The following is a 12,250-nucleotide window of genomic DNA, read 5'->3' as shown; positions in this document are numbered from 1 at the left end:
TTGCGTCACATGTGTGAGTGTGTTGTGCAAACACTTTACACATTGCCTCCGGGTTAAGCCTGACTGCTCGTGCCAAGCTACCAAGGGGGTGAGCAGGGGTTATCTTGGACGTGTAACTCCCTTGCCCTGACTAGAGTGGGTAAGTTCTGCCTGGCTGATGTGCCTACCCTAGCCAACCAGAAACCCCATTTCTAACAATCACATATCTATACAAATCATTGTCCATTGGTTTCCCATTGTAGTCGCCATCTAGGCACTGTAGTAGTTTGCATTCGTAGTACTGAAATAGCTAACACGTGCTTAGATATATATGCATCAGTCATCATCGAATCTGTTATGTTCCAATAGCACACTGAAATTCAATATGAATACTTCTTCTTGGTGTTCTCTCTTTTAGAATTTGGGCATCAAGCCTTAGTCGGACGAGGAAATTTATGCGGAAGCATGGCACCATATTTCTGGAATTACTCAGATTGTTTTTGAGACATAACATTTCAGGAGGCATGTGATGCTCGTATTCTTAGAAAAGAGAACACCAAGATGACGTATTCATATTAAATTCCTTTGTGCTTGAGAGCAAGCGGTACTGCTATTGAAACATACCAGATTCGATGGTGACTGATGCGTATATCCCTAAGCAGTGTAGAAACTGAGAAGACATTATCGACATTTACAATTTGGTTTTGGTTTTCGCCCTAAAGAAGCACATTTCCCGCGAAGAACGTGTTGGCAATTTTAGCGCTCAAAATGCGGATTACTACAGTGCCTAGATGGTGATTACAATGGGAAACCAATGGAAAATGGTATGTAAAGATATGTTATCAAGTTTGGATTTTAATGGATGATATTGATGGACAGGTTGGAGTATTGTGTACACTAATCAAATAATATAAAACTATCTTATTGGGCATGTTTCTTTTGTGGTGGATTTCTTGTTACCTATTTGGTCAATTGAATAATAACCCTCGCCTCACAATCCCCTGTTTAAAATCTTCTGCTGTAACTAATGCTCCACCTGCCTAAGTTCTTTCCCTGCTCGCCTTCCAGCACTGCCTCAATCCTAAAGGAATACAGTCTATACTACCAGCTTAGTAACCCCAGCTTCACTGAACTTAAAATGAGTGAGCAACCTGAGCAACTGTAAACTCATCAAAGGTGAACACATCTGATGCACAACTAAACATCCTGCACCGTGGCTTCATACTCTAAATAAATCTTTAAATTATTGCTGTGGGGAAATGTCTGCATCATGTGAACTCCCCTATATAACTTCTTGAACTAACCCATCATGGTCTGTTTTTGAGTTACTCAGCCTAATCGTCATCTTCCAGCCTTGCCAACTAACCTCCTTCCAACTGACCCACTGACCCTTTTGCACCCCTACAGCTCAGGAATTTAAAATGGTCCACAATCATTCACACCATGTTGTCTTAAGAGCAAGACCTCCCATTTGGAATAATACACCTCTCAACACTCCTAATGGAGATTTTAAAATCAATTTGGCAGCCAACATCTTCACCTCCCTAAGGGCCACCCTTCTAACATTTGTTTTTTCTATCTCCCATGCTGATCACTTATTACCTCTAAAATACTTACTGTAAATAAACACCCCAATACTTTCCTCATAGTTGTGACTGGTGACAATCCTTTGCTAATCATACCATACTCTAACCTCTGAATCCTGCTTCCCTCTCCAAAAAATATTTCAATGCCTATGAAGGTGCTTTCCTTGTCAAAATGCTAAAGAGCCTTCCATCAAGTCTCACACAGTAATTCTCCTTGCTCCCAACGATCCATTGGTGACCTTGTATGACACTCTGCCCACCGAACCTCAGCCACTACTAACAAGCATCCGCAATGTCATGCTTCACACTGAGGATGTCCCTTGCCTAAAACAACCTCAAAATATTCTCAGTTCTTGTTGTCTGCCTATTTGCTAGTGACTGCATCGCCTCACTGTCCACACTGAAAGCAACCTTCTTGTTTGCCAGGCACAAAACCAATGGCACTACCAAAGGACAATAATTCAAGGAAAGCTATACTTTTCCCTTCGTACAACCACACCAATTCCATTGTCATTGTAGTCTAGAGCCACCTTTGCTTTTGTATCTTAAGAAATACTTCTGCCTTCATAGACGGGTCTGCATGGTCCGTCCAATAAAAAAATAATCAATTGTCTCCAAATTGTACTTCTATGCCTAAAATTATGTTTTCTGTTTGTAGGACTGGGTAAAAGACATTTTTATTGACATGCAAATATTTTAATTGGCACTCCCCTTGGAAGCACTTGTTTTTTAAAATATAGGCCAGGCTTCAAAGACCAAAACAATTATCTTTCTCTCTCCTCTGCCAATTGCTACATTGTATTTTGATGGTCTTTGCGTCCATCTCTCGCCCTCTAAGTTGTGTTGGTGAACCATTGTGTTCTCTTATACATTTTCTCCCTCCCCTGACTTCTTTATTGGTGAGATTGCACTTGTCTACAGCACAGGTCCAAGAATTAGCTGATAAATAATTACAATTTGGTGTCTATTTGCCACCTGTGCCCAGGGCTATTGGAATTAGAGGATTCTGCAGCAGTTGTGTACTCCACATAATTACAAAACGTATTACATGATTCACCACCAGCTGCTATGTTGTTGATTTTAATGAAAAAAATAAAGTTTCTAGCTCATACTGATCAAAAGTTACCTCATTCCCTGCACAGTGGCAAATACTTTGCAAGGTTGACGGGTCACCTTTTAGACATTGATTGCTCCATCCAGGTATGAAACGGGTACTATTAAGATGAGATTTTTACCCAGACCATATTAATGTCTGATAGTAGGCAAATGAGTGAATATTGCCCCGGAAAAATCTGTGGCATGCTACACAATTTGCCTTCACTATCCACATAATGAATTCATCCCTGCCACCCTACTTGGTCATCTGTAGCTACGTTATTCCAGTGGCCCTGTCTGTGCTGTAGCATTAAGGACAAATGTTGAAATCTTGCGGCCACTTGCCACTGGGCTTCAGTGTAGCACTGGCCCTGTGTGACTCGACTTCTTTCACTTCCATAAACCATTCAGCAACTCTATAAAGCTGCTGATATAGTTAGGAGTATTGATCATCTGAAACCGAGTACCCATTCAATGAGCACAGTTTTGTTTAATTGTGCCTGCTTTGCCTATCCTGTGCTTGGTGAAGTCCCCAGAGTTAGAAAACGCATGTCTTTTATACCTTCCATTACTGGTAGCAATGCAACTACGGAGAGATGCTTTTCTAAATGAAATTCACTTGGACTGACACACGAAACAGGTGTTATCGAACTTGGGGTGAAACAGAGGATCCAGGTTACTCCTAAATATTCCTTCTGAAACTTCTACTAATTTGGTTTTGGGAATAAAGAAGTCCTTATTCCTGCCATCTCTGGTTAAAAAATAGACCTTCAACAATCTAAACTATTAGTGCCACAGCCTCTGAACTTTAAGTCCACCATCAGCGAAACTACGCTGCTTCTGGCACTATCATACATGGTAGAAGCGTAGAATTGTGAACTGTCCCTGTCATCTGTCATATCCTGCTTAGTGCTTAGGTGTACTCGTCTTTTTATTCCTGAAGTAAGTGCAAAAACATGTGACTGCGATCAACGCTTCTATATATTATACAAACCAAAGAATATAAACCTATTTTGAGTTGTGTTGGTTATCTATTTTAGAATTGTGTGACCTTTTTAGATGACCTTTTGACCTGAAGTTTTGTTCTGAGTTTAGACACATTTGTCTGATTTTTTTTTTTACAGTCACTGATCAGAATTTGCACATTTGATAGGTCGTTACCTTAGTCCCTTGGCGCTGCGATGTTTCCGTCAGACAACACCACCTGTGTCATTCTTCTATGTGGAGTAACTTACTGATGTGTTGCATTAAGGGAGTACACTAAAGATTATTTTAGGCTCTCACATGCAGTATGTTTCTTGTGTTGTCTGCCATTTCATACTAAGCTTTAAACTAAGAACATAACACATGAACTAAAAACAAGTTTACCCATAATAAGTTACCAATTAAAACTGCGAGGCGGCTGCCCGGTCTCCCATGTCGAATGCTAACCCTGTTACATAGGCCTCTGTTTCTCCTAAAACATGGCCACATCCACAAAAGCAAACATTGAACTGCGCGCCAGGAAAACCGATGATTACCGTCGAAAGGTTGTTAGCCTTAAAGGTGGGGCTAAAATTTAGCACAGGTCAGGTCGGGCTTCCTATGCACACACATGATAGACGGAAGCTTCTTGAAAGTCCGGTAGGACTGGGTGACAGTTCATTTTGATTCTAAACATGTGTCAAGACTAAGCCTGACAGTGACTAACCGTCCCTGCTTTTCAAAGACGTGCTGTTGAAATGTGACTTTGAATACCACTTTCGCTTTAAATTGGATGTTAATTTTTACACTGAGCTCACCTATTGGATACCTCACTTTACAGTTCCTGCCCCAGCAACTTTGAGGGGAAACGCTTTAGTTTACACAGATCTTTTCTTCGGACTCGACGACCTCACGTCTGGAGCATTAAGTGACATGAATGCAGCCAGTGTGCCGTACACGTGCCTCTTCCACTCTGGTCCCCTCCCCGCGTCTTTCCATCAAGGGGAGGCCCGTGGGTGGGGCCATCACACCGAGGAGGGCCTAGCCCGGTCGCTCAGGCCACTCGCCTTTCACTGGGTTTGGAAGGCAGCGGGACCGGCGGTGGGGTGCGCATTAAGACACTTCAGCGTCTGCTCCAAGGTGAGTGCCTGAAAACCTAATAGCGTCCGCATGCGCGTCTTTGTATATCACGCTCTCAGAAGATCCAGTTCTGCCTTATTTAAGGCTTTATTGGCATGATGGAGGCGTTTAAGCACTCGCGAATCCTTAAGGCAGTCCTTTGGAAGTTAACGCTGGTAATGCAATTTAGTTGTGGAAACAGAAGATTATCTTTTACAGTTCCTCCAAAACGTAAACGCGTGGAAGTAACGTGACAGTAAAATGATACGTACTTATAAAATACTCTTAAAGAAATGTTGGTTGCACCAGCCTTCCTATATTTTCTACTTTAAAACGCGTGAAAAAAGCCAATTAACATTTTTGTTGTGTACTAAACATTGTGTTTTATAGTCCATGTATTAATTCAGAGACATCTAAGAATGTTTGCACGAGTTCGTATGTAAAGCGCATGCCTGTAACTCATTGGCCTATAGGCAGTTGAGAGAACTTACAACTGGCGCTGGTAGTGCCACTGGATTGAGAGCATTGGTATCTGAAGTCCTTCGCTGTAGTGACAGCTAGCTATGACCTCCGATGCCCGACACTCTCTCGGCCCACCTGCGGTTGCCCCTTTGGCGGTTCTCCTGTACCACCCATACAGCGCTCATCAGTGCCAATTTAGTTCCCTTATAACCACTGCCACCATCTGACAGAACTCACCAATTCAGAATGGGCATTGCAGAGTGTGGATAGGAATCGCTAACATTAAAGCTGCATGGCATGTTGCCACCGGACCAGGCCTGGCCAACAGACATGCATTTAAAAAAAATTCTATGCCAGGGGCCGCTTTAGGTGTTGACGGCTCTGTGCATTTTCCAGTACTTGTTCCCTATCAGTGCCTAGTCCTCGCGCGCTTGTTGGCCCTCAATTGCCATCACCACATTCTTCTGCTGCGTGTCTTTAAGAGAGTCCCTCCTCTCGGTAGCCTCAGTGAGGGACGCAATGTGCATATATTAAAGTGATTTACTTGTCTTAACGCGTATACTTTGGAGATCGGGCCTCAGCAAGTGGTTTTAATATAAGGGTGGGAGTTGAGGCATGTCAGCTTTGTAACTTTGCTGTGAATTAGTTCTATGAATGAACACTGGTGGCCTTTGAGAACCACGCACTGTACTGCGCTTCCACAAGTCCGTCTAGGCACGTGCCACAGAGTGGAGAGCTCTTACTTTTTAGTTCTGGAGTGGAAACTGTTTTAGTTGTTGCATATCTTCACTTAATACAAATAAATGCATAAAATACATTATACACACGTATATGTGTTTAGGGATAGCCACCCTAATCAGTTATTAGGTGGTCATTAACATTTTGTTTCTCCTCACCAAGTTACAGCATTGACGATGGATTACTTGGCACGTGCTGCAGATGTACATTTGGGCGAAAATCGACGCGGCCGCACAGTCGCGTAGTTTCAGGGGCCCTGAGCATTGGGGCAGCCCACTTAAGCCATTGTCGCTCTTGTACTGTGAGGGATGGCACTTTTATGGATCACGTGCACATCCGCCTAGAAAAAAGTGCACCGCAGTGCCAGTCCTGTTGACCCAGTACTTCGCCAGTGCATTTTAATTTCCACCCTTCAGCCTTTATTTTTAGACTTACTTTGTGTGCTTAACATATGTGTTCAAGTTACAGTAATTTAACGCCGACATTACCCTTTTTGTTCTAATAAGGACCATATATTCCTGTGAAGTGCAGTCAATCTAAAAGGCTTTCTACACCTGCTTTAAGTATATTGCGAAAAAACGCGTCTGCTATTATATCAACACAACAGGCTTTAGTTACTTTTTTCCCTTATTCGAATTAAAATAGGCGTATTACTATCACGTTTGAGCAGCATTCTTTTTTCTACGTGTTTCTTTTTAGGCATATACTTGCAATAAAGCGTGAATCCCACAAGCTTGCCAGGGTAAGACCGTCTGGCTTTGTCATCCATACATTTATACATTGATACTTACTTTTGCTTTCCCCATTGTAAAGGCAGGAACCTTTTAAGCAAACAAACTGAATTTGCCAACAACGGCACTGGGGTAAAATGACACACGATAAAGGCGAAGACCAAAATGAATCTACAGTCCCGGAGATCGGCAGTTCTTATCAGGCCTCGCAGCCTACCTCCTGTGAGGTTCTGACAGCTGCGCAAACACAACACTTCGCGTGCCACAAGAGTTTACACAACGACCAGGTAGTACTGTGGACCAAAGTCTAGGAATTATTTATTTCCATAGTACCCAGAAATCTGAAACATTCTCTGTCAGGAGCGCTGACGGCATGAACGTGAGCAGGGCATGCTCCCGGCGTGAGTCGGGAAGGGAGGAGCGCTGCCATGTGCTACCCTGGGCGGGTCAGCCAAGCTTCAGTCATTTGAGCTGTTACTTGAACGTGCGTGAAGGCTGCGCCTGGCAGTCACGGTCAGCACATGTCACGGAGGGACTTGCCTGCTTCTTCCAACAGAACGTGACCGCGTCGACGCCGTTTCAGGTTAGAGGTACTTTTGAATTTGTTGGGAAAGGGCTAAGCTTATGGGCGGAAGAAATTCCTGATTGCATATTATAATGACCAGATTCAGACGGAACTGTATGTTTTATAAAAAAAAAAAGGATCATATTACAGAGCTCAATTGGGTTCTTGTCAGGTCGGATTTAGCGTGTGTGGCGCCCTGTTTGACACATTTTGTTTGTTGCCTACGCCATACTCAGCCCCCTCGCACTCGCCTCCTTATTCACGGATTTCCTCATGTCCACCCTCCAGTGGTGCCCCTCATCTCCACTTAGCCCCCCTCTCACAGTTACTTTTAATAACTTATAGCCTTAGTTATTCCACTGTAGTGTCACAGCGCCTTACAGCACAACCATATAATACAGGGACATTGAATCCAACAAGTGTGTAAATTAATGTATAGGTAATGTTGCTTAAGATAAAAGCGCACTACATATATAATCTGTACTGGAAAGCATTAAATGTTAAGAAAGCTTGATCTGGAGAAAAGAAGGGACAGATCCAAGTTTTCACGCAGTGAAATAACCAAAGTTGCAGTGTAATAACCGAAGTTGCTGTGCTACATTTCGTGAAGATATGAAGATATATCTACTAAGATATGGTGCTGTTGCTCTCTACTGTAGTGCTGGCATACCTTAGGCTGCCTTTTTCCAGTTCACATATTCTTGCGCCATAGTGCATACATTTTATTTTGGAACGTAACCATTCATCCTCATAATTATATGCTTTGGCAAAGTTTAACATTTTCCCATTTTATATGTGTGCTTTATGGAGTGCCACTGGAATTATGTGGCAGGGCAGGGCCAAGTTATGCAGCACGGTTGAATGAATTATCCATCAAGAAAAGGTAAATTCTGCAGCATGATGCGGCATATTTTTTGATAGTATTACTTTTTAAAAACTTAATCCTATCTGGGCATTGGACGCACCTCATTAGTACAGGTTTAAAACCCAAATAAAGCAATGAGCAACAGAAAGTCACCAGTCAACCTCTACAAGGGGAGTTTCACTTCACAGCAACGTGTTGCCACGTTTTTAGTAACTTTTGAACTGTGTGCGCTAGAAACCAAATTTTATAATTACATCTGCAGATGGATTATGTGGCAAATGCGGCAAATCTATAATTATGCTAAAAACCATAGTGGCAGCACAGTTACATAATCCCAGTGGCCTGGCTGTACAGTACAGCACATATTCAAAGTTGGAAAGGTTTGGAGAAAATACATCTTTTCTCCAACTTTACATCTGCCTCAAGATGCCTAATTTTGTTGATGCAAATCTCTTTCTACTAAAGTAGGTAAAGATAAGTGTCAGAATCCGTGCATGGGAACGTCATGTACCACCCATGGAACGCCCTATTCCTTCAGTGTAGCACATAGTGCTACTTTGGGCCTGATTTAAAGTTTGACAGACAAGTGACTCTGTCACAAACGTGACAGATATCTCGTCCACCATACTACTATGTCCATTGGACACAATGGGCTCACAATACGGCAGACAGGATATCCATCACTTTTGTGATGAAGTAACTCCATCTGCCAAACTCTCTAGGGTGTTACTTTAGGGATTTGTTTCAACACAATTCAGGATTTGTGCAAGAAAGTAAACACCAAAATAGTACTTTTCACCAGGGTGGCACCACATTTGTGATGCAAACCAGGTGAAAAGTGTTTGTTAGTAAATTCAACCTATAAACTAAGGATTTATATTATATTACTACCCAAAGGAACCTCTTTTAGCAATATTAAAATACAAAAGTTTGATGGGAAAGTAGAGTAAAGTTCTAAACTTATGAATGCATTTTGCATGCCAAAGTATACAAAAAGTGATAGATGGAATGCTTGAATTAATCCCAAACGCTGGTAATTACTCAGGCTGCATCGCTGTACATAGTTATTTTGCACATCATATCACCTCATATTGGACTCAGACATATTCAGATCAGGGTAGGAGCCAAGGTGGCTGCCTGAGCAGACATGCTTTACCACCGCTCAGACTGATTGCTTGACCAGGACCCCCCAACCCTTAGGCGGCCCATGTACCACTGCACACTGGCTGGGGTGAGCGGGATGCCTCCCCCACATAAGCAGGACTGACGGGAAACCTCTGCCGCATGAAGCAGTTGAGGCAAGGCACAGAACCTACCTGCATGTGCGGGATACGGGTGAGGTGTTGCCGGCCTGAGAGTAGTAACTGGGTAGGGCTGGGCCCCAGCAGTGAGTGCTGATGTTGCGGAGTGCTGTGGAGTGGCGTCACTGCTGTGGAGGAGGCTGGGAGCATGGAGCACTACTCTGCGGGTCAGGAGCAGTGATCGGACTCTTGAGGGCATGGTGCCCGCTCTGGGAAGGCCCACCTGAGTGCAGGAGATCGGACAGACCTTCAGTGGTGCTTGGGACCTAGTGAACGACGCAGAGGGCAGCAGGCCGCAGTGAGCCATCTGAGCATGCTGGGACGGGGGGGAGGCAGTGAGACAGTGCTGCATACGAGAGGGACGTGCTAAATGACACCCCCTCTATAATTGGACAGCTCTGCAGGGAATCATGAGAGTGCTGGGCAGTGTGATCCATTCAGGGGAGCCTGATCTTCTTGTTGGACTACAAGGGCGCAATAAGTAACTCACATGACCCTACCCAAGACTGATCCTGCAGGAGGTTGAGACCTAGGGAGTCGGCAACACCAGAACAGGAAAGCACAATAATGGAATTGCATGGACTATTGAACAAATACAAGTAAATGGTGCACAGAGCCAGGACTGCGGTGAATAAAGGTGACTTTACTGATGCTGTGTGGCTATCCTGACTACACACTGACCAGCCGGTATACATGGGGCAGGGCCAGGCATTTACCAACTAGTGCACCACAAGGCCAGGTGTAATCTGACTGGCTAGCTTCACATCGGATGGCTTGTGTAGGGATGCGGTGTGCCAGTGCCACTGGGTGTTCCCTATCACAAGAGATGTTGCAAGACACAGATGCCACCAAAGCCCAGAGTGGGCCCGGGATCGGCCATTTAACCACGCCATACCATTTAGGACGGCCTTGCCAGGATGGCTCAGAGTGCAACTTCAGTTGAGGAGCAGGAAATGGTGGACACCACAACGCCATCCACGGCTTGAACTCAAAACCCTAATACTGGAGGGCTATAAAACCATCACCGAGAAAATCGATACGGTGGCCAGAACAGTAGCATTGATGAGACATGACCTGGACAAGATGTGGGACAAGGTGAAAGACCTAGGACAACAGGACGACTATGGCACAGCAACTCAGAAGAAGTGGAGGTTCTTCATGGAGGTTAAAAAGAAACTCCAGGAACGTGGACTAGTGCATGTTCTGCTGCCCCCGGCGCAGCTGCATGTAGACGTGCTTGGGAAAAGGCATTTTTTTGATAACCCTGAGGAAGCCATGCAATTTATTAAGAATAACTGAAACACTATTAACAGAGCAGCACCGGAAAATACAAATGCACGCATGTTTGCAGGAAGGGGACTTTGGCACTGATTCTTTACAGCGGGGGCATACCAGCTGATAGAGAGCAGTTTATGCGTTAGACGCATCATGTAATACAGATTATGAAGCTATCCTCGTGTGCAAGTGCAGTGGTAATGCTGCGAATGGTGTTGCCTCGCTTGCGGGGTGCACACATGAGCAGCGCACTCTGTTGGGGATGTTTGAGTTCTATCTGGGGTGAACCGGAAGCACACTGAATGTGGTGGAGGACAGATTGGGCAGGGCCACACAGGTGGGGGGATAAGGGGTGGTTCAGTTACAGGGGCCTGAAGCGGGGGCTCAGAAATTGAGCAGTGCAGTGTAGGAGGCTGCCCTGAATTTTAGTGGGTACCAATGGTACTTACACCTTGTGCCAGATCTAGTTATCCCTTATTAGTAGGGTAGTAGTGTTCTAGCAGCTTAGGCTGATAGATGTAGCTATAGCAGAGCAGCCAAGGCTGAACTAGGAGACATGCAAAGCTCCTACTATACCACTTATATCATATAGGTACTATATCATAAGAAAGACAATACTCAGAGTTACTAAAAATAAAGGTACTTTATTTTAGTGACAATGTGCCAAAAATATCTCAGAGGATATACAAGGTAAGTAAAATACACAAAATATACACAACAAACCAAATCAGGTAAGTAAAACAGTCAGAAAGTAGTGCAAACACTGTAGAATTCAATAGGATGCAATAGGCCTAGGGGAAACACAAACCATATACTAAGAAAGTGGAATTCGAACCACGAATGGACCCCTAGGCTAGTGTAATGTGTAGAGGGTCGTTGGGAGTGTAAGAAAACACTAAGGGTGTCCAAGATACCCCACCCCAAGACCCTGGAAAGTAGGAGCAAAGTACTACTATTTCCCCAGAAACACACTAAAGTTGTGATAAAGGATTTTGCAAAGACCACAACAGACTGCAAAGCACTGAAGACGGATTCCTTGACCTGAGGACCTGCAATGGAAGGGGACCAAGTCCAAGAGTTGCTAAAGTGTCCGGGGGGCGCAGGAGCCCACTAAACCCCGGATGAAGGTGCAAAATGGCTGCCTCCACACGGAAGAAGCTGAAGATTCTACAACAACGAAAAGTGGTAGGAAGTTCTCCTTCGTGCAGAAGATGTCCCACAGAGTGCTGGAGGATGCAGAGTTGTTTCCTTGGCAAAATACTGCAAACAAGCCTTGCGAGCTGCAAGAGTCGCGTTTAGAGAAAAAGGGTGCTACCCGGGCCCAGGAAGGACCAGGATGTCGCCAATTGGGAGAGGAGACAGAGGGGGCCCTCAGCAACCTAGAGAGACCACAGACAAGACTGTAGCACCCGCATAAGTCCTTGAACACGGGTTCAAGAAGTCTGAACATGGCGGTCGTCTCAACACTGCAAAAGGAGGTCCCACAATGCCGGAGATCAACTTAGGGAGCTGAGCATTGCAGGAAAGAGTGCTGGGGACCTAGGCTTGGCTGTGCTTGCAGGATTTCTTGG

The 12,250-nt window shown here is 44.4% G+C and overlaps 1 protein-coding gene across 3 annotated transcripts in view; it reads left to right on the top strand.

Moving 5' to 3' along the window:
* The window catches only part of SLC26A2 (solute carrier family 26 member 2), a 168,491-nt gene that overhangs the window by 71,295 nt on the left and 84,946 nt on the right, over positions 1 to 12,250 (top strand). The window contains exon 1 of one of the 3 annotated variants that reach the window (XM_069244604.1): positions 4,703 to 4,763. The exons of 1 other annotated variant lie outside the window; for it this stretch is intronic. The gene's annotated coding sequence lies outside the window, so the exon portion shown is untranslated. Of the gene's footprint in view, positions 1 to 4,702; positions 4,764 to 7,107; positions 7,257 to 12,250 lie in introns of those variants that run through there. One more of the 3 variants, XM_069244605.1, reaches the window with a different exon arrangement.

The sequence above is a fragment of the Pleurodeles waltl genome, chromosome 7 (assembly GCF_031143425.1).
Source record: "Pleurodeles waltl isolate 20211129_DDA chromosome 7, aPleWal1.hap1.20221129, whole genome shotgun sequence".
NCBI lineage: Eukaryota > Metazoa > Chordata > Amphibia > Caudata > Salamandridae > Pleurodeles > Pleurodeles waltl.
The sequence above is the reverse complement of the archived record's forward strand: the minus strand, read 5'-3'. Positions and strand labels throughout refer to the sequence as shown.